Source organism: Eucyclogobius newberryi, unplaced genomic scaffold (assembly GCF_026437365.1).
Source record: "Eucyclogobius newberryi isolate DKJ021-1_F unplaced genomic scaffold, fEucNew1.0.hap1 SCAF_9, whole genome shotgun sequence".
Taxonomy (NCBI): Eukaryota; Metazoa; Chordata; class Actinopteri; order Gobiiformes; family Gobiidae; genus Eucyclogobius; species Eucyclogobius newberryi.
In genome coordinates, this window is record NW_027316532.1 from 23739917 (window position 1) to 23763977 (window position 24061).

At 43.4% G+C, this 24061-nt stretch overlaps 1 protein-coding gene across 1 annotated transcript in view; it reads left to right on the forward strand.

Annotated features, from left to right (window-relative positions):
• The first annotated feature begins 11429 nt into the window (after positions 1 to 11429).
• Positions 11430 to 24061, forward strand: part of kank4 (KN motif and ankyrin repeat domains 4) — a 126680-nt gene continuing 114048 nt past the window's right edge. The window contains exon 1 of the mRNA XM_072438301.1: positions 11430 to 11507. The gene's annotated coding sequence lies outside the window, so the exon portion shown is untranslated. The remainder of the gene's footprint in view (positions 11508 to 24061) is intronic.

Below are 24061 nucleotides of genomic sequence, written 5' to 3' on the forward strand. Positions count from 1 at the left end.
GCGATGGAGGAGACGCCGGACACGTACACAAAACACTCGACGGAAATGCGTAGAAAAACAGACGAACCGGTAAATAAACCGCCCGTAAATAGTGTCGACGATTTAAAACGAGTCGGTAAATGGTGTAAAATAAACTAGTCGAAAAGACGTGCCACGGATTTCTGCAGGCATGTCTGGTGGCGCCTTTTGAGGTCCTTCTAGGAGGCCATTTTTGTAGTTTTTGTAACAATTAACGGTAGGCGCATGGACAGTTGAGACAGTTAAATATTATGGATTCTGAAATGCCTTGTCCACTTTAATTCAGTTAGATTTTACATTTGATTACAGTATAGCGTAAAACATACTTTGAGGACTACAACTACAGTAGGAGAAATCAATATATTTATAGAAGTGGTTTAGTCTCTAAGATAATGTTAACGTTCAATAAATATAATCAATAACAACACCACAAACTGAGCTAACTTGTTAACAAAAACAAATTATGTACTTTTATATGTTGAGACAAAACACTTCTATAAACAGGTTTCCTCCGGTGACGTACTTACGTGAAAATAGTGATGGCCATATTATTGTTGGTGTGCATTATTTTAATGATTTAGACTTTAGACTTTATTTATTTTTTTATGGCGAACTTTATTCTTCAGACTTTATTCTTCAGACTACAGACTTTATTCTTCAGACTTCAGACTTGTTGTTGTTGTTGTTGTTGTTGTTTTATGGCGGTTGGCATCCGAGTGTTGCATTACCGCCAGACTTTATTCCTTAGACTGTTGTTGTTGCTGTTGTTATTGTTTTATGGCAGTCGACAGCCGAGTGTTGCATTACCGCCAGACTTTATTCCCCAGACTTTGTCGTAGTCCTAAAAGTTGTTCTTCCAACAACAAAGCCCAAGAGGTCATGAGATGCCTTTGTCATTGTTGTTGTTGTTGTTGTTGTTGTTGTTTTATGGCGGTTGGCATCCAATTGTTGCATTACCGCCAGACTTTATTCCTCAGACTTTTCGTAGTCCTCAGACTGTCGTAGTCCGTTGTTGTTGTTGTTGTTGTTGTTGTTGTTGTTTTATGGCGGTTGGCATCCAAGTGTTGCATTACCGCCAGACTTTATTCCTCAGACTTTGTCGTAGTTGTTGTTGTTGTTGTTGTTGTTTTATGGCGGTTGGCATCCAAGTGTTGCATTACCGCCAGACTTTATTCCTCAGACTTTGTCGTAGTCCTCAGACTCTGTCGTAGTCCGTAAAAGTACTCCTTCCATTGCTTTGGTGTTACAAAGCCCATGAGGTCATGATGTCTTTGTGACTAGAATAGTTGTTGTTGTTTCAGAGACCAACCGGCTTTATTCCAGGGAGACTCTTCTTCATCTTCCTCTCCTTCTTTGACGTTCGGTGCTTCCACCGTACAGCTTTATTCTTCAGGCTTCATTCTATAGGCTTTAATATGTCCACTGATGTCGCCGCTTGGTAGCCGTGCGTCTACGAGACTGGACGAGGACAGGAGACCACCCCCACCCCCATCTCGTCACTCTGATCACTCTGACTCCCCACAAGCAGACCCCCATCACTCCGACTCCCATTTAGCGCCTTTAGCCTGTTTTCTATATCTGCCCAATCAAGCTCCTTTGTTCCAAGGAATCTCCCTGCAGCTTTAGCAATGATCCTGATCCTTTCAGTTCTGCTTTGAGTCTGAGCAGCACAGTTTACAACATCCACCATAAAGAGTACAAAATCCTCTCTATCCACAACCAGGGTGTTCTCATTAATTCTGGAACCTGCACACTTGGGACCTCCACTCTTGAAACCTTCACACTTCTTGGAAGCCACGCTGGCCTCTCTCATTTCGCCCTGGCTGGGAGCAGCGCTGGCTCCCCTCTCTGTATTTACTCTAAACTCGTTACTTGAAACTTTCTTGACTGCATCTGCATAGGATATACCTTGAGAGACCTTTATTTTCTGCACCTCAGCAGCTCTTTTGCTAAACCTGCATCCCCCGTAGGCAGAGCTATGTTCTTCCCCACAGTTACAGCACTTCAGTTTTGCACCCACGTCACACTTCCCATACTCATGATCTCCTGCACATTTACCACACCTTTGCCTCCCTCTACAGACCGCTGCAATATGCCCAAAGCGCTGGCACTTAAAGCAACGCAGGGGCGGCGGAACATATGGCCTGACGCTATAACACATGTACCCAATGAACACCTTACTAGGCAGGCACCTCCCTTCAAGTGTTACCATTACCGACAAGCTGTCACATCTTACCCCAAACCGGGTCACCTTCAAACGCCTAGCGTCCACCACCGTAACTCCCGTCAAATTCTCCTTAACTTCATCCACAGACGTCGCCGTAGGGACACCTACGATAACTCCTCTGACCGTGTTTCTTTCAGCATTAGACACAAGAATGTCCTTTCCACCCAGACGTTTAGTTCCAATCGCCTTCCGTTGCTGAGCCGCGTCCTTGCACACGACCAGCAGCGAGCCATCTCTAAGGACACTCGCACTCTTGATCACTCCCACAGCTACAGTTAGGCTCTTTGACAATGCCACTGAATTCCACTCCTTAAAGGATGCACTATCCTGTGCAAGCTTTATGATCACCTTACAGTCTCTGCTCTCACCCCGGACATCAATAGCTTCAGCCTCATCCTGCTGCTCATTCCCAGAACCCTCGGACGAGCTAAGGGACTTTTTACGTTTCCGGGCACGTGCAGGCAGAAAAGGCTGCTCCTCCACGCCGTCCAGAACGTCTTCCATCCCCGATCCACTCTCCTCCGCCATCTCCCGTCTCTCCAGACCGGGTGTTGAGCAAGGTCTCCTCACGTAAAAGAACTCCTTCCATTGCTTTGGTGTTACAAAGCCCATGAGGTCATGATATGTCTTTGTGACTAGAATAGTTGTTATTGTTGTTGTTGTTGTTGTTGTTGTTGTTGTTGTTGTTGTTTTATGGCGGTTGGCATCCAAGTGTTGCATTACCGCCAGACTTTATTCCTCAGACTTTGTCGTAGTCCTCAGACTCTGTCGTAGTCCGTAAAAGTACTCCTTCCATTGCTTTGGTGTTACAAAGCCCATGAGGTCATGATATGTCTTTGTGACTAGAATAGTTGTTGTTGTTGTTGTTGTTGTTGTTGTTTCAGAGACCGACCGGCTTTATTCCAGGCAGACTCTTCTTCATCTTCCTCTCCTTCTTTGACGTTTGGTGCTTCCACCGTACAGCTTTATTCTTTAGGCTTCATTCTATAGGCTTTAATATTTCCACTGATGTCGCTGCTTGGTAGCCGTGCGTCTACGAGACTGGGCGAGGACAGGAGACCACCCCCACCCCCATCTCGTCACTCTGATCACTCTGACTCCCCAAAAGCAGACCCCCATCACTCCGACTCCCATTTAGCGCCTTCAGCCTGTTTTCTATATCTGCCCAATCAAGCTCCTTTGTTCCAAGGAATCTCCCTGCAGCTTTAGCAATGATCCTGATCCTTTCAGTTCTGCTTTGAGTCTGAGCAGAACAGTTTACAACATCCACCATAAAGAGTACAAAATCCTCTCTATCCACAACCAGGGTATGCTCATTAATTCTGGAACCTGCACACTTGGGACCTCCACTCTTGAAACCTTCACACTTCTTGGGAGTCACGCTGGCCTTTCTCATTTCGCCCTGGCTGGGAGCAGCGCTGGCTCCTCTCTCTGTATTTACTCTAAACTCGTTACTTGAAACTTTCTTGACTGCATCTGCATAGGATATACCTTGAGAGACCTTTATTTTATGCACCTCAGCAGCTAAACCTGCATCCCCCGTAGGCAGAGCTATGTTCTTCCCCACAGTTACAGCACTTCAGTTTTGCTCCCACGTCACACTTCCCATACTCGTGATCTCCTGCACATTTACCACACCTTTGCCTCCCTCTACAGACCGCTGCAATATGCCCAAAGCGCTGGAACTTAAAGCAACGCAGGGGCGGTGGAACATATGGCCTAACGTCATGGCACATGAACCCAATGAACACCTTACTAGGCAGGCACCTCCCTTCAAGTGTTACCATTACCGACAAGCTGTCACATCTTACCCCAGACCGGGTCACCTTCAACCGCCTAGCGTCCACCACCGTAACTCCCGTCAAATTCTCCTTAACATCATCCACAGACGTCGCCGTAGGGACACCTACGATAACTCCTCTGACCGTGTTTCTTTGTATCCTATAGAAGTTCTTCCTCCCCTCAGACTTTGTCGTAGTCCTTAAAAATTCTTATTCCATTGCTTTGGAAGTACAGAGCCCATGAGGACTTCAGACTTTATTCTGTAGACTTCAGACTATATTCTTTATTCTTTAGACTTCAGACTTTATTCTTTAGACTTAAGACTATATTCTTTAATTCTTTAGACTTCTGACTTTATTCTTTAGACTTTATTCTTTAGGCCGACCCGCATGAAACATGCTCAAGTCGACCTACAACTACAGTAGGTGTCGGTAAATGCACCTTTTCAGTTGGCTGCCAACCGCCATTAAAAGTAACACAACAACAACAACAACAACAACAACAACAACAACAGAGGTTTCACAGGTCTTTCCTTCCTGCTGATGTCAGACTTTATAACAAACACTGTCATACCCATGTGCAACACTGACTTATTCATGTTCAATCATCTTGGTGCAATATTCTCCATCCATACGACAGCTGTAAATAAGAGTTTTACTTTTGTTACTATTATTATTTACTTTTTTATTAAGAATATAAGGTTTTTTATGAGAGCTTTTCTATTAAGAGAGTGTTTTTTAAAGCTTTCTATAAGTTATCTGTTCTTTTACTTCTGTACCTACTTGTGTTGCAACACTCGAAATTTCCCCATTGTGTGGACAATTAAAGGCTTATCTTATCTTGTCTTAACAACAAACAGGCGTACCATTGTGCTTATGTTTCATTGTCTTCAAAGCCCATATGGGATCAAAGTGGAAAGGAATCGAATGCACACGCATTCTTTTCGCATATGCTTTTTGTCAAATGACCGGTCAGGAGCAGAGCAAGTTCAAAAGTTATATTCTAAAAGAGGAGTGTAGCATAGAGCTGATGGTTAAATTAGTTTTTATTGTTTCCATTCCGTGTTGTTCAACCAACATCAGAGTTAGGCAAGAACAAATAAAGAATAATTACCATTTTGTCCATATAATCACTGTTACTAGCTCATACATTAGCATAACTGTTTTCCATACATTTGTAAAATAAACTTTTAAAATTGTTCTATAATACATTCATTCATATTACAAACCTTGTTCCCCTGGTGACTGTAGCTTGAACTTTGGGTTTTTGTAACGTTCACAATTTTTTCCATCTTTTCACCGTCAACCGTTACTTTACTATGCGTCTTTTCTTTGACTGTCAAGTAGATTTCCATTTCACTGTTACATCCGGTCACACCGGAAGTTACTAACATTAAATCTTATGAATTTATAGAGACACAGTTGCATCAATAATACACAAAGCTACAACGCAAAGTTGTTATATCGGTAACCATAGCACATAATCGAACACTATGGATGTAGTAGTACTAAAACATACCACTAGATGTCACTCTGAAGAAGTGTTTCGGAGCCTTGAAACGTTTGATTCAAACGCTTTACTGATTCACGAGGTTTCACTTTCGCCCACCTCTACGTAAAAGGATTAAGATGCTACGTTAAAATATTAAGACGCTACCAGTTATTAACCATCGTTTTTATTTTGATTTATTTGAGCAAGACTACGGCTAATTCCCATAGAGAATGAACGGAACGAGAAGTGAAAATCTGCACTCTTAGGGCAACCGGAACTATCGTGAAAAGGGCCTTTTAAATTTCAACTAATTGTGGGGGGGTCTCCGCATGGATGTATTATATTCATGGATGTATTATATTCATGGATGTATTATATTCATGGATGTATTATATTCATGGATATTGGGTCTCCGTCAGTGCCACAATATCCCCAGCTCCCTGCGTGTTTTAACCAGGAGGGGGCGACATTGTCCACGAAACGCAGGAGGAAAGTGTTGAGCATCCTTCCCTCCTTCCCCACAGCATCTTCCATCTGACAGTGCACACACTACCCCGCCGCGGTGTCACGGTAAGATACTATTCACGCATGTTTTCTCCCCTTAAACGCATCTGCGCGTCCCCCCCCTCCCCTCCCCCCCGCGACTCTGCAAATGCGTTGTGCTTTTTGCGTGTTACGACTGGCGTGTGTTCGTTCGCGGAGGGGAGGAGGAGGAGGAGGAGGATCGCGGTCTTGTTGGATGGACGCGGCGTGGTAACAAAAAAAAAACAAAACACAAACACGAAATGACAGGTGTGTCGTCTCTTCTCTTTTGCACGCACACCGACCGCGCGTTTGTCCGGAGGATGCGCCAGGTCGCGGGATGAACCGCTCCGCATGCCGCTGCAGAGCTCCGGTGCTTTGCTTGCTGGCTCAGCAGAGAAAAATGCATCGCGGGTTATTGAGATTTTCACCATCTACTCTCGTGTTTTCTGTGTTGGTTGTTGTTGTTTTTGTTTTAATTCCAGCGGTGTAGCGGTAATGAGTCTTGTGGGAATTAGATGATGCTGGTGTGTGGGTGCGGGGGGTACGTTTTTCTATTACTGCTTACTGTTACGTTTCCCCCACAAATTCCAGGTCTGTGCTGTCTTTGGTAGGGTGCTTTTTAGGTCACGGAATACTACAGCAACACGCCACTGCTCCAGCGGGCTTATGTGGCATGTTGAAAGAGTTTGGACTCTAAATGTGGTCCCAGCCGTGTCTTGGAGGTACTTTGCCTCACATCAAATAGCACCACTTTGCTATGTAATTCATCGTTTCACTATTGAACCGTTAAACATTTTCGCAAAGTTTTTCATGGAACATCCAGTGCTTTCTAATACCCATAAGCCGTTGGTGAACATGAATATTCATAGGAGAACAATGCTCCACAGTATGGCATTAAACATATTCATCGTGCTTTTATTCACTCACAGCTGTATTTTGCTTAAAGATACAATAACATCATCCATAGCAGACCCTCCACTAGAACGTTATATAATAGTACCCCCTTAATATAGGCTCTATAAATAGTCTTGACTACCAGGTGACATGGATGGATTCTCAATTAATTTCCCAAACATAAAAGCTCAGATCTCCATGAGTATTATTATTATTGTCGTCTATAGACATTCTTGGTTGCTTTATTATTATATTATTATTATTTGACAATATATCTCTGCCAAAAGTGCCACAAGAGTTCACGATATCCCACAATTTCAAATATCTATTCACGTGTTTTCACCGTCCGGTTTTATGCACTAATTTGACGACTTTTTTCACCCCGTTCAAAACATATAAAGTTGTGTTTGACATTGAGTTATTTGTTCTTTTCTTCTGTATCTATCTCTGTATCTACCTGCGTTGCATCAATGGAATTTCCCCATGTGGGACAATAAAGGATTATCTTATCTTATCTTACATTGTTCATCGCTATGCCGACAGTCCCAATTTCTCATTATTCTGGAACCCTCGGATTCATAAAAACCACTAGAAAAGAGTGTATTGATGCGCAAAAATGCCAATCGAACTTCCCAATTCACTCCAGAATCTCAAGGTGACGCGCTACATCCTTCTGTCCCTTTCTGCTGTCGAGAACGTAAATACTGTCAAATCTCCCCAAAAACAATCAGTCGACTCTTTAAAATGTCGGTTAACAAGGACACAATCGACGAATTACTTGTCAAAGCGAACAAAGATACAGCCCCTGCGACTTAGATGCCCGAGATGCCACCTACGGGCAGGTCCCGCAAGAATTTAACCCTTAACCTGTGGTAGTAATGAGCACAACTCTCTGCGCACTGAGCGGGGGAATTATTGGCCCTTATCAAGGCGGGCTTTGTCCCCAGAGACGCTGCGGTCTCCGGGCGGAGCTGGAGGAGGTGGGTGGTGGTGTGGCAGCTGAAAGCCTTGGCCCCCGGAGCAAGAACAACCCCCCCTCAGCTCGCCCCGCTGTCGTCTCCGAAAAAGGGGGACGCTGCGGGGGGGAAATGAGGGAATGTTGAGCGACAGGCAGTGGTGCACTTCAAGAATGAGAAGTATGTCCTGAAGTCTACTACAGTTTGCTGCCCAACAACAAGCTCCTTTATGCCGCGGTCATGCAATACTTTTAATTAAAGTCACCCGAGATTATGATTATACCTGATTCATGGCGATGTTGTGGCAGTATTAAACAGTTGTATGGCAAGACACTGACAAATGAGTGAAATTAGACTTATATACCGTATTTCCCGGACTATCGTATTAGACATTTTCATAGTTTTGGCCGGGGTGCGATTTATACTCCAGAGCGACTTATATGTGATATTATTCGTTGTTTTCACGCTGACAACCACAAGAGGGCGCTCTAGGCTCTAAGCGACGCAGAAGAAGAATCTGCACTTTCTCTATCTCCGGAGTTTGTGGAGTTGTTTAGAAGTGACACAGAGGAAGAAGAATTCAATGGATTTAGTGATTTGGGGTAAAACTGATGCTTTGGTAAACTTGTTAGCATGTTCTTTATGCTATAGTTATCTGAATAACTATTAATATGTTACGTTAACATACCAGACACTTACCACAGTTCTGTCTGTGCGTCATGTAGCTGAAGGTGTTAGCGTTAGCATACGTACACCTATTCACCATGTTCTCTCATCTGTTATTATTTTAAATTGCATTTCAAGATGAAATGTCTGTTCTTGGTCTTGGATTTTATCAAATAAATTTCCCCCCAAAATGCGACTTATGTATGTTTTTTTCTTCTCTATTATGCATTTTTTGGCTGGTGTGACTTATACTCTATACGTACCCTATACGTCTTATTGTCCGGATACGGTATATGTTTTAAATGGATTGATTGAATGGCAGGTTGAGATTAGGGCTGAACAATTTTAGAAAAAATTAATTGTTTTTTTTACGGTTTAATTAACACTTTACAGTTCGATCGATTCTTAGTTTACATTTTAAACATGAGCATTAATGTCTGAGCGTAGACTGAAGTCTGAATAAGTCTGTAGAGGTTCTAGCAGTTGTTTTTTACATAATAAGACAATTAGTTGCTTGAAAAGAAAATAATGTAGTATTTTTGATTGCGTGACCAAATGCGATTTGAATTTGCAGCTATTCAAATGACTATTTTTATTTGGTTATACATCCCGCAGCCACAGTTTACGTCACAAAAACCATAAGGAGGAAAATGATGGTTTGGGGAATTATCTGAGCCTCGAGGACCACATGCCGATTCTGGTGAAGAGGTGGACCTCGCCAGATTGAGGGGGCTTCTGCTTTTGCTGCTGTGGTGGAGAAGGAGGCTTGAACAGCAGCATAACGGAGGGAGAGAGAGTTTATTTATATGACCGACTTGAGGTTTTATTGGTATTGGACAGGTAATAGTAACAGCTTGTTCCTCTTGCAGGGAGATGCATTGTTTAATTTAATAGAGGTTGACAATATTTGGTTGTTTTGGAGAGACAATATCGAGTATGTCATGTATAATTAAAACTATTCAAAATGAGCTCAAAAAGACATCTCACATTCAAGGGTATAAAGTGATATTTCTGACTAGGGATTTTTAAAGATGATCAGGTCACAATATAATCCTAAAAAACAAAAAAAGAATAATTGTGACAATTTTTGAAGCCAAATTAAGCCTTTTTAGTTCAATCTATAGTCCGAAAAGTAGACTTAAATGTAAATAGCACTTTTTATCTGGCTGTTATTGTCAAATTGAACATTATTTTGTCATTCATAAAGTTAAATTTCGTAAAGCCGATCACAAACTGTAGGAAATATAACATGTTCGACCACAGGAATGAAAGAAAATTGAAGATTTCACTGTTGTTTATTCACAGTCTCAATAATCGTGAATAATCGTTAAATCGTGATGTTTCTTCCTGCAATAATCGTAACTCTAAAATCCATATTTCTGACCTTTTGTAGTACAACTTTACATGTTTTTTTTTTGCACTGCATAGAAATGTATCTATTATGAAGAATGGTTATTTTAATTGTTATTTCATTAATTGCACTGACGAGTTAGGATTATAATACCGTTTGAATTGATCCACAGTTCAGCATGGCAGATTACGAGCACTTTATTTTGAGCTCTAAATCACACAAACAGAGCCGCTGCTGTGAGACAGGATTATGCTTTGATACCGCTCATTTTGTTTATCTATTTTGAAACCTTTTGGCAGCAGATTTTTAACACCTTTTTTATTCTACCAGCCTCAGCAGCCAGTACGCCTGAACTCTCTCGGCTTGTCTGGATGTAACAGAATGAGTCGCAATACGTTTTTTGGTCCAGTTTTATTTCAGTAACTTTAGTGCTACTCGAGTATTACCTTCACTTTTACATTTTTCTCTATTTATAGGAACATCTTTTAATCATACAGCTCTAACATCGGTGGGAAAAACATAATAATCGGTTTTGAATCAGCTCGGAACCGTCTCCTGCCACAAAAATCACAGGAATCACTGTCGGCTGGATGTGGGTCATACAGTCTCCAAAACCACTAACATTTCAAACTCTGTGATACTAAGAGGTTGATTACATCCTACCTCAATACAAATGTAATTTTATTTTCAATTCAAGTACTTTCTCTATGTTATAATTAGGGCTGTCACAATATAAAATTTTGGTTTACGGTTATTTTGGGGAAAAAATGTCACAATTTAACGATTGCGGTATTCATAATTATTGAGACTGCGACCAAAAAATCTTTAATTCTCTTTCATTCCCGTGGTCTAACATGTTACTGTTCCTCAAGTTTGTGAACGGCTTTAAAGAAATTCACTTTCAGAATGATGAAATAATGTTAAATTTGATCAAAACAGCCAGACAAAATGTAATTCTTGGGCTGTATGTAGAACAAAAAACACTTTTGTCATGATTATTATTATTTATTTGGTTCTTACGATTATACTGTGACCTGAATAATCCCGATTATCAATTAACCTAATAATTGTGACATCCCTAGTTATAATATTGTCTCATACTAGTTCTGATGAAGCTCATTTAAAAAAAAATATTTTTATGCATTCATCTGATTTTCAATACTTTAACAACCCTAAAAACCACAATTTAAAGTACATTAATCGGCGGCGTCACCATTATTAGTGAACGTTACTTTTGTTTTCTACTATTATTTTAAAGAGACAATATGACTTTGACTATACTTTACTAAACGTGTTCTGTTAACGAAGAGCATTTACTCACATATCATTAGCATAACCTTACATCTGGGCCCAGCCTCTCCTCCTTTTCTCCCTCTCTCTCTCTCCCTTTCTCTTCACACACTCGAAACCATGCGAGCGATTCTGATTCGTCGCAGGCTCCGGTCGTGGGTGTATCCAGGGATGTAAGAGCCATCCTACTCCGTCTGCTCCGCGCCGCTCTCCTGTTTCCACCACGGGACTGCCCTGCAGCACGCTCCCCTTTCACTCACCACGCCGTCTCATCCGCCGCCGGGATATATTTACACAGCCTACGCAGGTAGACGCTCCGCTCCGCTTGCTGACTCAAACTCGCACTTATTTTTGGCTCAGTGATTGATAACCTTATGGGGAAAGATTTTGGATGTATGGAATAGTTTGTGTGCTGTTGGAAAAGGGAGATTCTTTCAACGTCACAGCGGCAGAGGTAAGGCAAGGAAGCATTTGTTGTCTTCTTCTTCTTTCTCTGCACTTTGTTTACATTCGTTTGTACGGTGAATTATGTTAGTTGTTGAACCTCTTAAATCTTAGGACGTTCAGCCCTGGTGTAGACTTAGTGTAGACGTGCTTTTATGTCCTCCGTTGATCCTGTTTTGTGATGGATATGTAACAATAACCATTATATTGTGACATTGAAAGACTATTAATACAGACCAAAACAGTGGCTGGTTGGATTATGTTGCATTATGTTGAGACAAAATGTGTTGTTGTGTTGTTCAGTGCAGCCAACACGAGAAGAGAGAAATGACTGTTATTAATCACTTTTTAAACCTCAATTATTCGAACGTAATCACTAAGATTGGATTAGGTCATTCACAGAGACAAATTGCATTTCTACATCAATTTCTTTGCTTAAATTATTTAGAAACAAACTCTAAAGGAGAAAGCTGAAGCTACCCAAACCTGACCGTTCCATACTCACAATATCACAAGAAATACAATTACCTAAAGGTGTAATAATACTGTGATGGTATTTTATTGTGAGAATTGCATGTTATTACATCCCTAGTTTTTGTCCTCATTTGATTCCCTTTTATTCCCGTTTTAGTCATTACTAATTCATTATTATTGACCTTTATTTAACCAGGAAAGTCCCACTGAGAGTAGCATCTCTTTTTCAGGGGAGTCCTGGCACCAGAGGGGAGGAGCCTATTGTTATTTTTAGTGGTGGAGGAAACCTACGCAGACACGGGGAGAACATGCAAACTCCACGAGAGCGCTAACTGATAAGATTTAATAAGATTTAAGATTGCTTGATTCCTAAACTGTGCGTCATGTACTGTATTTTATGTATATTCTGGCAAAATCATCATATTTGCCCACCCACACGCCGCCGTGCCAACCCATTCCAGACACACCGCGATGCATCTTGCTTTTATCATTGCTCCTGTGCTTGTTTACCCTTCCAGCTTTGGGATCTCTTTAGCATCTGTTTGATAATCCGAGGCAGGAGCCAGGCATGCATACACACTACACAAACACATACATACACACTACACAAACACATACATGTACACATAACACGAGAAGGGAAATCGTGTCGTTGTTTCACTATAATCCTTCCTGTCTGTGTCTTGTCTGGGCTTGCTGGGTCTCTAAAGGGCAGTCCTAACTTGATCCGTCCCTCTGAAGCGCTTCGTTAGCCGGGGCAGATTTCATTGGATTTCCCTGCTGGCCCGACTAATGCCTTTCAGCTGGAGCCTGATGGGAGCACATGTGCACGCCGCGACTGTACACACCGACTGGCACATGTGCACGCCGCGACTGTACACACCGACTGACACATGTGCACGCCGCGACTGTACACACCGACTGACACATGTGCACGCCGCGACTGTACACACCGACTGGCACATGTGCACGCCGCGACTGTACACACCGACTGGCACATGTGCACGCCGCGACTGTACACACCGACTGCCTGGCACATGTGCACGCCGCGACTGTACACACCGCCTGGCACATGCGCACGCCACGACTGTACACACCGACTGACACATGTGCACGCCGCGACTGTACACACCGCCTGGCACATGCGCACGCCACGACTGTACACACCGACTGACACATGTGCACGCCGCGACTGTACACACCGACTGGCACATGTGCACGCCGCGACTGTACACACCGACTGACACATGTGCACGCCGCGACTGTACACACCGACTGGCACATGTGCACGCCGCGACTGTACACACCGACTGCCTGGCACATGTGCACGCCGCGACTGTACACACCGACTGCCTGGCACATGTGCACGCCGCGACTGTACACACCGCCTGGCACATGCGCACGCCACGACTGTACACACCGACTCACACATGCGCACGCCGCGACTGTACACACCGACTGGCACATGTGCACGCCGCGACTGTACACACCGACTGGCACATGCGCACGCCGCGACTGTACACACCGACTGGCACATGCGCACGCCGCGACTGTACACACCGACTGGCACATGCGCACGCCGCGACTGTACACACCGACTGGCACATGTGCACGCCGCGACTGTACACACCGACTGGCACATGCGCACGCCGTGACTGTACACACCGACTGGCACATGTGCACGCCGCGACTGTACACACCGACTGACACATGTGCACGCCGCGACTGTACACACCGACTGGCACATGTGCACGCCGCGACTGTACACACCGACTGGCACATGCGCACGCCGTGACTGTACACACTGACTGGCACATGTGCACGCCGCAACTGTACACACCGCCTGGCACCTGCGCACGCCGTCACTGTACACACCGCCTGGCACCTGCGCACGCCATCACTGTACACACCGCCTGGCACCTGCACACGCCGTCACTGTACACACCGACTGGCACATGCGCACACCGTCACCGTACGCACCGACTGGCACATGCGCACGCCGTCACCGTACATACCGACTTGCACATGCGCACCCCGTTACTGTACACACCGACTGGCACATGCGCACGCCGTCTCCGTACACACCGCCTGCCACATGCGCACGCCGTTACTGTACACACCGACTGGCACATGCGCACGCCGTCACCGTACATACCGACTTGCACATGTGCATGCCGCGACTGTACACACCGCCTGGCACCTGCGCACGCCGTCACTATACACACCGCCTGGCACCTGCGCACGCCGTCACTGTACACACCGACTGGCACATGCGCACACTGTCACCGTACGCACCGACTGGCACATGCGCACGCCGTCACCGTACATACCGACTGGCACATGCGCACGCCGTCACTGTACACACCGACTGGCACATGCGCACGCAGTTACTGTACACATGTGTCAGTCGGTGTGTACAGTCTTCCTGCTTCCGAAGAGTGCACACGCTTTTTTGCTCGCTCCGCTTGCTATCGCTGCTTTCCTTATTTATTTTGCTTTTTATCAGTTTTTGTCTTCCAAACATTTTTGCTTTAGACTTTTTCAAGTAAACCAAGGATTTTAAGAACATTTTTCCAGTTTTAACGACATATCTGACGCCAGCGACATGTCCGGGAGAAGAAGTGAGAAAGACTGTGAACGCTGTCGGAAATATCAACAAGAAATGAATGAGCTGAAAACACGGATATTTGTTTTGGAATCTGAAAAAGTTCTTCACGATACCATTCCTGTGTCAACCGACGGTAAGAAGAGCACACTTTTTACAAGAAAAACTGCTACTTTCAACCTAAACCACAGTGACTCTGTGTCGTTTCCAAAACTGTCTAAAACCAGAAAGACCAGGCTGTTTCTTGGAACAAACTTGGAGCAAAGCCTAAACGATACAAAGATAACGTGAAGTCACCTAAAATACAGCTCACCAACAGATTTTTACCACTTTCAGAGATGAAATTAAATGAAAAAAGGAAAGATGACGTGGCCAAAATACAGCGAGGAGGATCTGTGCCAGGAGCCAAGGTCAAGATTGTTTTAGTTGGGGACGGCGCGATAAGTCACGTGACGCATGAAAAGATAAACACACATTCTTTTCCAAGCGCCACTGTTTCTGAGATAACGTCACTCCTTCCAAATATTATGGCTAAGCATGGAGGAGCTAAACAGCTGATTGTGCACGTGGGTGCAGTGGACATGCGGCGGGAACAGACTGAAGTTTTGAAAAAAGACTTCTTGAAGTTATTCGACGTGCTTGATAAAATGGAAATCAAAACTTTCATAAGTGGACCTCTTCCAAACATCGACAGGAGGATAAACAAGTTTAGCCGGCTTCTTCAGCTGAACACATGGCTGTCCAAAGAGTGCTCCCCGAGAGGACTACACTACATTGAGAACTTCTATCTATTCTGGAAACGAGAGGACCTGTTTAAGAGAAATGGCCCCCACCTATGCAGAGGTGGAGTGAGGGTGCTGACAGAGAACCTGCTCCACGCTCTGAGGCATTGGACTGGGCCTGGACAGGGTCCTGAGCAGATAGTTAGAGAAGAGAGGAATGAGAGAAGAATTCCTGCTCCCTCAGCCAGAGACCGAGCCAATGTTTCAACATCAAAAGCACCACAACCTCAGCCTTTACCAAAGGATTCATCAGCAGCTGCTCCACCACCACCAGCAAAGGATTCAGCTCCAGCTGCTCCACATTCACCTCCACCGCCTCCAGCAAAGGAACAATCTTCAAAGGCCTTGGACCCATCTGTGACAAGCCCAACAACATCCCTGTCATCGCCCCTGCCTTCACACCAGCCCTGGGTTCCCCCTGCAACATCTACTCCCACTAAAGATTCATCATTCTCCTTCTCATCTCCACTCTCACCCATGGGCCTTCCCAGCCATTTTGAAAGTCTGATCAAATCAGGCATTAAGATGGCTCCACTCACGCCCAATATAGCAAGGGCTATGCCGACTACACCAACAAAAGCCCCACCACCCATCCCCCCTCGTCTCTCACCTGGTCCCAAACTCTCCTTGGCTACAAAAGCCCCACCACCCATCCAACCTCGACCTGGTATCTCCCATAGCTAGGATGCACTGGGTCTCAGCGTTGCCGGGACTTATTGTCACATTAAAAATCAAACCAACCCGGGGCCCTATGTAAAAAGAGCCCCCCCTAGTGCTATTTCTGTAGTCACATCATCACACAGATGGAAAAACAAAATGCGAGTCAGGCCCAATCTGAGAAATGTGATTCATATTCCCTGTGAAAAGATAAAGCCCAGTCCCACTGAAACTAGTCTGAAACTTGCTGTGCTAAATGTCAGATCCTTATGTAACAAATCTCTCTTAATTAATAATTTTATTTCTTCTTATAATCTTGATTTTCTGTTTTTAACTGAAACATGGCTTGACAAAAACACAGGAAATGTAGTTCTGATAGAATCTACTCCACCCAACTTTAAGTTTGAATCTGAAACACGAGAAAACAAAAAAGGGGGTGGAGTCTGTGCTGTCTTTAGAGATGAAATAATTACCCGCAGGTTGTCTTTTGGGGTGTTTTCATCATTTGAGTATGTATCCTTTAAAATGGAGCTAAAACGGTCTCCATCCATTCTCTTCATTGTTTTATACAAGCCTCCCCAGCACTGCCAAAGTTTTATTGATGATTTTACTGAGATGCTTTCAGTCATATGCACAGACTTTGATGGTTTGGTCATTACAGGTGATTTCAATGTGCATGTTGATAATATTTGTGACAGAAACGCTAAAGAGCTTGATGCTGTCCTTGAAACCTTCAGTCTTACTCAGCATGTGAGAGGCCCCACCCACAGCAAAGGACACACTCTAGATCTCATAATTACAAAGGGGGTAAATATTTCAAATGTTAATGTGATCGATGTTGCTCTGTCTGATCATTTCTGTGTCTTCTTTGACCTGTCTGTTTCTCCCCAACCTCCGGTTGGTCCTGCAGTTGTTCAGAGGAGACACATAAGTGATGGCACAGGTGCACTGTTTATGGAAATGATAAACTTTGAAAATGTCTCATGTTCTAATGTAAATGATTTGTTGAACTCTGTTACATCTAGTGTTTTGAATGTTCTGGACACCATCGCCCCTATAAAGGCTAAAATGGTTAAAAATAAGCAGAAGGCGCCGTGGAGAAATGATGATTCGGTCAGGGCACAGAAAAGGGAGTGCCGCAGGGCCGAACGGAAATGGCGCAAGTCAAAGCTCCAGGTTCAAAAAGAGATTTACAAAGAAAAGCTGAACATGTACAACCTAATCTTATGTAGAACTAGGGAAAGATATTTTTCTGAAATAATTGGAAGCTGCAGTAACAACTCGCGTGTCCTGTTTGCCACAGTAAACAGATTAACAAACCCTCCAGCTCAGCTGCCGTTAGAACTCATTTCCACATCCAAGTGTAATGAGTTTGCATTATTCTTTAATGACAAAGTTCAGGGCATTAAAAATGCTATAAATCCCACAATGCAAAAAATTACCCTAAAACCACCAAGACACTTAGAGCTAACTCACTTTGCACCAGTAACTGACAAAACTGTCCATGAGATCATCACCAGTCTGAGTTCATCTACATGCTGCCTTGATGTGTTACCCACCAGATTTCTAAAGTCTGTGCTGAACAGTTTGTTAGCACCATTCACTCACATAGTTAACATGTCGCTTCAATCTGGAACATTCCCAATGTCTTTGAAAACTGCGGTCATAAAGCCTCTCCTAAAGAAGAGCAGTCTTGATGCCGCAGTACTGAGTCATTACCGGCCCATCTCTAATCTGCCATTTTTTGGCAAAGTCCTTGAAAAGGTTGTTTACCAACAGCTCACAGATTTCCTCTTAATAAACAACTCATTTGATGTTTTTCAGTCAGGTTTAGACCTCATCACAGCACTGAGACTGCTCTTGTCAAGGGGACAAATGACATCCGCCTGAACACTGACACGGGCAAAGCCTCAGTCTTAATTCTGTTAGATCTGAGTGCTGCTTTTGACACTGTCGATCATGGGATCCTCTTACAGAGACTAGAGGACTGGGTGGGCATCACTGGCACTGCCCTAAACTGGTTAAGGTCCTATCTGGAAGACAGGAAGTACTTTGTTGAAATTGGTAGCTGTGTCTCAGACCACATGACCCTGACCTGTGGAGTGCCCCAAGGGTCAGTCCTGGGTCCCCTTCTGTTCAACCTCTACATGCTGCCGTTGGGTCAGTTGATACGCAGTGAAAATGTGTCCTATCACAATTATGCAGACGACACTCAGATCTATGTTTCACTATCGGCAGGTGACTATGGACCAGTAGATTCACTCTGTCACTGCATCCAACAGATCAGTTTGTGGATGCAAAACAACTTTCTCCAGCTGAACTCAGACAAGACTGAAATAATCGTTTTTGGCCCACAGAAACAAAGAGAAAGTGTTAGCGGTCACCTCCAGAGTCTCGCTCTAAAACCTACAAACCAAATTAGAAATCTGGGGGTAATAATGGACTCAGACTTGAACTTTAATAGCCACGTCAAATCAATAACATCAGCAGCTTTTTACCATCTAAAAAACATTGCCAAAATCAAAAATATAGTGTCAAAACCAGATTTAGAGAGACTTATCCATGCGTTTGTCTCCAGTAGATTAGACTACTGTAACGGCCTGTTCACTGGCCTCTCCAAACGAGCTGTAAAACAGCTGCAGTACATCCAGAACGCTGCTGCTCGAGTCCTGACTAGAACCAGGAAGTATGATCACATTAGTCCTGTTCTCAGGTCTCTGCACTGGCTCCCTGTGGCTCAGAGAATAGGCTTTAAAGCAGCTCTGCTTGTGTACAAGTCTCTCCATGGCCTAGCACCAAAGTACATCTTGGATATGTTAGTGCCATATGAACCATCTCGGACTCTGAGGACCTCAGGGACCGGCCTCCTGCTGGTGCCAGAGTCAGGACAAAACATGGGGAATCTGCGTTTCAGTTTTATGCAGCTAAAATCTGGAACAGTCTTCCTGAAGATGTGAGACAGGCTTCTACTCTGACAATGTTCAAATCTAAGCTAAAAACAGTTTTGTTTAGCTGCGCATATGACTGAAAGGATTTTTTCTTTGCACTCTTCTCTTTTGTTTGTGATTTTATTAGTTTAGACATATTAGTTTTATCAGTTGGAATTTAGTTAATTTTATTGTATTTCTGTTTCTGTAATTTCTTTGTGATTTGAATGCATTTTTCCTGCTGCGAAGCACTTTGAATTGCCTTGTGTATGAAATGTGCTCTACAAATAAACTTGCCTTGCCTTGCCTTGCCTTGCCTACAGTCACGGCGTCCACACAGTATCGGTATCGGACATATCAGAGGATGTTCCCAAATGTTTGTATCGATGCTTTGTTGAAAACGTATCTATCATGCATTTATTTCATTATTTAGGTCTCATGATACTTTTAAAGTACATACACTCACTATAGATCGAGACACTTTTTAACCTGCTAACGACTGAATCTGCTGAGCTGAAAAGGTGAATTATTCATGAGACAGTTCTCACATTAAGGGGATTGTGAACATTGCATTTCGTTGTTCTACATAATCAAAACATACATTAAATTGAGTGAACTCTGGTTTTGAGATATCGCTTCTTTGGGATGTACACCGTGTCATGGAGCCCTGTATCGGGATCAGTGTTTGTATTTTGAAGTTCTTGGCAATACCCAGTCTAGATGACGTCCTGCTACTTAAATAGGCTTTGCAATTTGATAAGCCACATTTGATGACATGCTCACTCTTTCTTGGAGCGTGCATTGCTTATTTGTCTTGCATGTAGCTGTATAAATTATGGTTAGATGAATATATATATGACAGTGTGGATTCATCAACTTCAGATGGACCAAACCTGAAGCTTCCTGCACAAGCGCTCACCAGCTTCTGTTTGTAAATCGGTCGTGGAAAATGACAGGTTTGACCGTGTCTTTGTCAATATCGACAAGCCTAATGTTGCACTCTGTAATGACTCTGATTTCGCTTATTGCGGTCCTATCGACTCCAGCGCCATCAGTAGTCCCATTTCCCTGCCTCTCTCTTCTGCAAACCTCCTTGTCTCTCAGCATCTCTGCTCCTTCGCGGAGAGAGAGTCTTGGTCACCGCTCGGCTGCCACAGAGCATTGGCCATGGTTGGCTGGCTAACCGCAGCTACACGGCATTAAAAAGCCCACTTTTTTTTTTCTCCTTCTTTACGCGAGGGATGTTTACATGGTTCCACACTGAAAGGGCCACGTGTGCAGACAATACGGCCGCTCCGTGCTCGCAGAAGTTAAAGGGCAGATTACAGTTGACACTTGCGCACACCACGCTCCCAGACACACATGACCCACATTATAACAGTGTCCGCTTCTGTGTGTGTGTGTGTGTGTGTGTGTTTGTGTGTTTGTGTGTGTGTGTGTGTTTGTGTGTGTGTATTCATCACATTGTGGGCACTGACATCTGTACACAGTCATGTCATGGGGACAAATGCATTGATGTTGCAATGTTGGCCAGCACAATAATCAATATTGCAATCACTTACATATATCACAATAACACCAAGCTTCTCCATCTGACAGAACGATAACAACTAAAACAATGAAAAGGGATTTTATTCATCATTTCCCTTATTCAGACTAAATTAGTCTTGGTTCAGTCTTGGTTTTGTCTGTGTTTGTATTGGCAGAGTTTGAAAAGCTACAAAATATAATGTATATGTAAAATTACAGTATCAACTCTAGTTTTAGTATAAACCGTATTTTAATGTAACTGAAATGATTGGGAAATATTACAATAATATCGATATTGCAGCCATATTGCATGTTGAAATTTCCAGTGTGCAGCCCAAATAATGAACAAAAACACTCAACAAAACACAAAAAAAGCTACAAAATATAATGTATATGTAAAAGTCCAGTATTGACACTAGTACATCCATTTTTTGACAACCCAATATGGACCGTTTGCTTTTTGGGAACTAAAAATGAGGTTATTTATTCAGTATTTGATCAACAAAATGGTTTAGCTTTGGTTCGGAAATGGGTTATTGAATTCAAGCTGAGGGTTTGGGTTAAGGCTAGAAAAGTAGTAGTTCAATTTAAGGTCAGGATCGGTCTCCAGGAAATGTATGTCCCCACTAAGCACGTGGAGCCTGACGTGTGCGTGTGGCCGTGTTGGGCTGTTTGCCTGAGTGTCAGTGCGGGTTACTGCGAGGTGCAGAGAGGTGAGTCACTGGCGCTCACATGCTGGTGGCTATAAGGCACGTTCACTGTAATGATGCCGTCCGTGATGTGTGATCTGCAAATGAACACAGACGCGTGAAATGTCAGCGTTTCTGGAAGGAAACCACAGCCTTTTGTAGAATGTGATTTGCATTTTGGATATTTCTGGTTTGCATAAGTTGGCACAACGTTCTATGATAATTATGAAAATGTGCTGTGAATATGAATTGAAATCTACTGAAAATGTTTGTCACAATTGCTAATCCTGCAATTAGTGAGCCCTAACATAAGTAATATGCCTCTATGTCTTATTATTATTATAAAACCTGCTAAGCCTGTAGTGTAGACCTCTACAAACATCGCTTACCCACAGGCAGCTGGATCCACTGCTGAATGAAAAGTAAAGTTTTATTTGTGAATAAAAAGTCAGCTTCCCACTCTTCATAAAAACTGTATGTGTTAGTCTTTGGCTGCAGGTCACCGCGCCGTAACCAAGCTAGGTTGAGATAGCTAATTGACGAATAAGATCGTTTGCACAGAAAAAGGGGTGGGCCAATAATGCATTTGATAGGGAAAATGCATGTAATGTGTTTAGAAAGTGACTATTCAAAGTAGACTGCTAAATATAGTCTTGAAAATCCCCTTGCGACTTACTCAAAACGAGGCCGGAGGTATAATTAAGTAATCAATTAGATGCAATTAGTCATTACACAGGCTCAGGCGGCGTCATTTTAGCTTCAACTGGTTCAAAATAAAATCATTTCTAAACATTAACGATCCTGGGCATGACACAAACATTCACAGTGAACTGAATCCTGTTTAAAAAAAAAAAAAAAAAGCTTTTGCAAAACTCAAAGACGCACAATTAGACTATAATTTTGGTTCATTGACTTCACGTGTAGACGGACAATTGCGTACTGCAGTTGCATTTCATTGCCAGTAAACTAAGCCTATAACCCCGTAGCTTATTGGATGTCGATAGCAGCACTTTTATTAGACCATTGAAAGCCTCGGTAGTGCTGCTGTAAAATTAGCTTCAGCCTGATTGAACTCCGTGTGGTGGTATGAGGAAAGCCCCCTTAGAGCTGTAGCTGTAGGTATTTAAACCTATGTGGAAAGGCTTTAACTGTTTAATCTAATGGAAAGTGTATCGAAGCACGCCGCCACCACGCTTGGTGAACATCTACGAAAGGCTGCTCTGACTCTTGTTGAATAACCTCGCACGGTTTCTTGCGCTCGGCCCCACACACACGCACGCACGCACACACACACACACACACACACACACACACACAGGCCGCTCTGCCCGTGTCATGAGTCGGGTCACGAGGATAATTACCCAAGTTTACGTTGTAAAAGATAGCTGTCTGCATGAGGGGAGGCACCAGGCGAAACCATATGGCGCAGCAGACGACTGTAGCGTGCATGGGTCTGACGACGTGTTTGCGGGTTGTCTCGCTGTGTAAAGAGAGGAGCTTGTGCCAGTCCATGCCAGGCTGGGGCGAACTGGCTCGGTGCCCACTGATCCATGCGCATTGTATTTCCCAAGTGTTCACATCCCGGGCTCCTTGTCCTCGTGTGTTTGCGCTCAACTCTTCTTCGTTAATGTTGGTTTGTTGTTGGTCTAATGGGATGATACAATTGGCCCTATCGTAATCAGAAGCAGAGTTGATCGTTAGGTATCTCTGTTCACGTTTGGATACTGATGTTGGCAATTAACAAGGTGGAATTGTCAAAAGTATCGCTGCTAAAAATCACATAATCAGGACAAAGCTGGACCTTTCCTGAATGACTCTTCCTTGTCCTTGTAGGTTCGAGATAAATTCGTATTAGTCTTTAATACCTGTGTTTAGCTCTCATTTATAGATATGTTTAGGGACCTACATTTGGCTTCATCTTGCTCAACCTTGATCGGTTACAGAGCCGATTGCCAGGGATCTCTAGTCACGTTTGGACACTGTTGTGGTCAGTTACTTAAAGTATCTACGAGGAATGCGCTTTTCAAACTGATCCAGATATACTAAGAAATAGAGTAAGAATGATTACGATTATGTCAGTAACTCCTCGATAGAATTGTGCAAACATTATGAGTTCAGCATCTGTAGTAGGTAGGGTTGTCCAACATCTAACATCAGATACTATAGATTGAACAAGCATCGGTATAAAAGAAAAACAATCACATACAGAGGACAAAATGTGACCTGTCCTGAACAGTTTTAGAACGATCTTGGGCTTTGTTAGAGAGAGAAAGTATAAAACCACATCATAACATAAAGAAAGTGCTGATATTTTGTGTTGTTAGTCGACTAGTCTCTATTGCATAAAATCATTGTGGTGGTAAAATCGGTATCTTGCCTGTGCCTTACTATCAAAATGTACTTTTAAATGCTCTAGTAGTAGTAGCTAACAGTTAACAGTCTTTTAACTTAACAATTGATTGACCTTAAACTTGCCTCAGGAGTCATTCTTTCAACAAATTCTCATTACAACTTCATTTGAATGACAACGTATGATACTTTTCAGTGGTCTTAATCATGGGCAGGACTCTTTTTGCTCACTTTACCCTCCTTTACTGTTGAAATATTTGTTGTTTTTCTTTTTTGCGAAGGGATTAAGTGTGTAGTTCCTTTCTCAAACCGCTATCGCAGCTCGGAGGGTTTTGCCGCCGGCGGATGAGGGACTCCCTAAACCGCGTGGGCCAAAAAAGCCCTCGCACAGATCTACGAGAGGC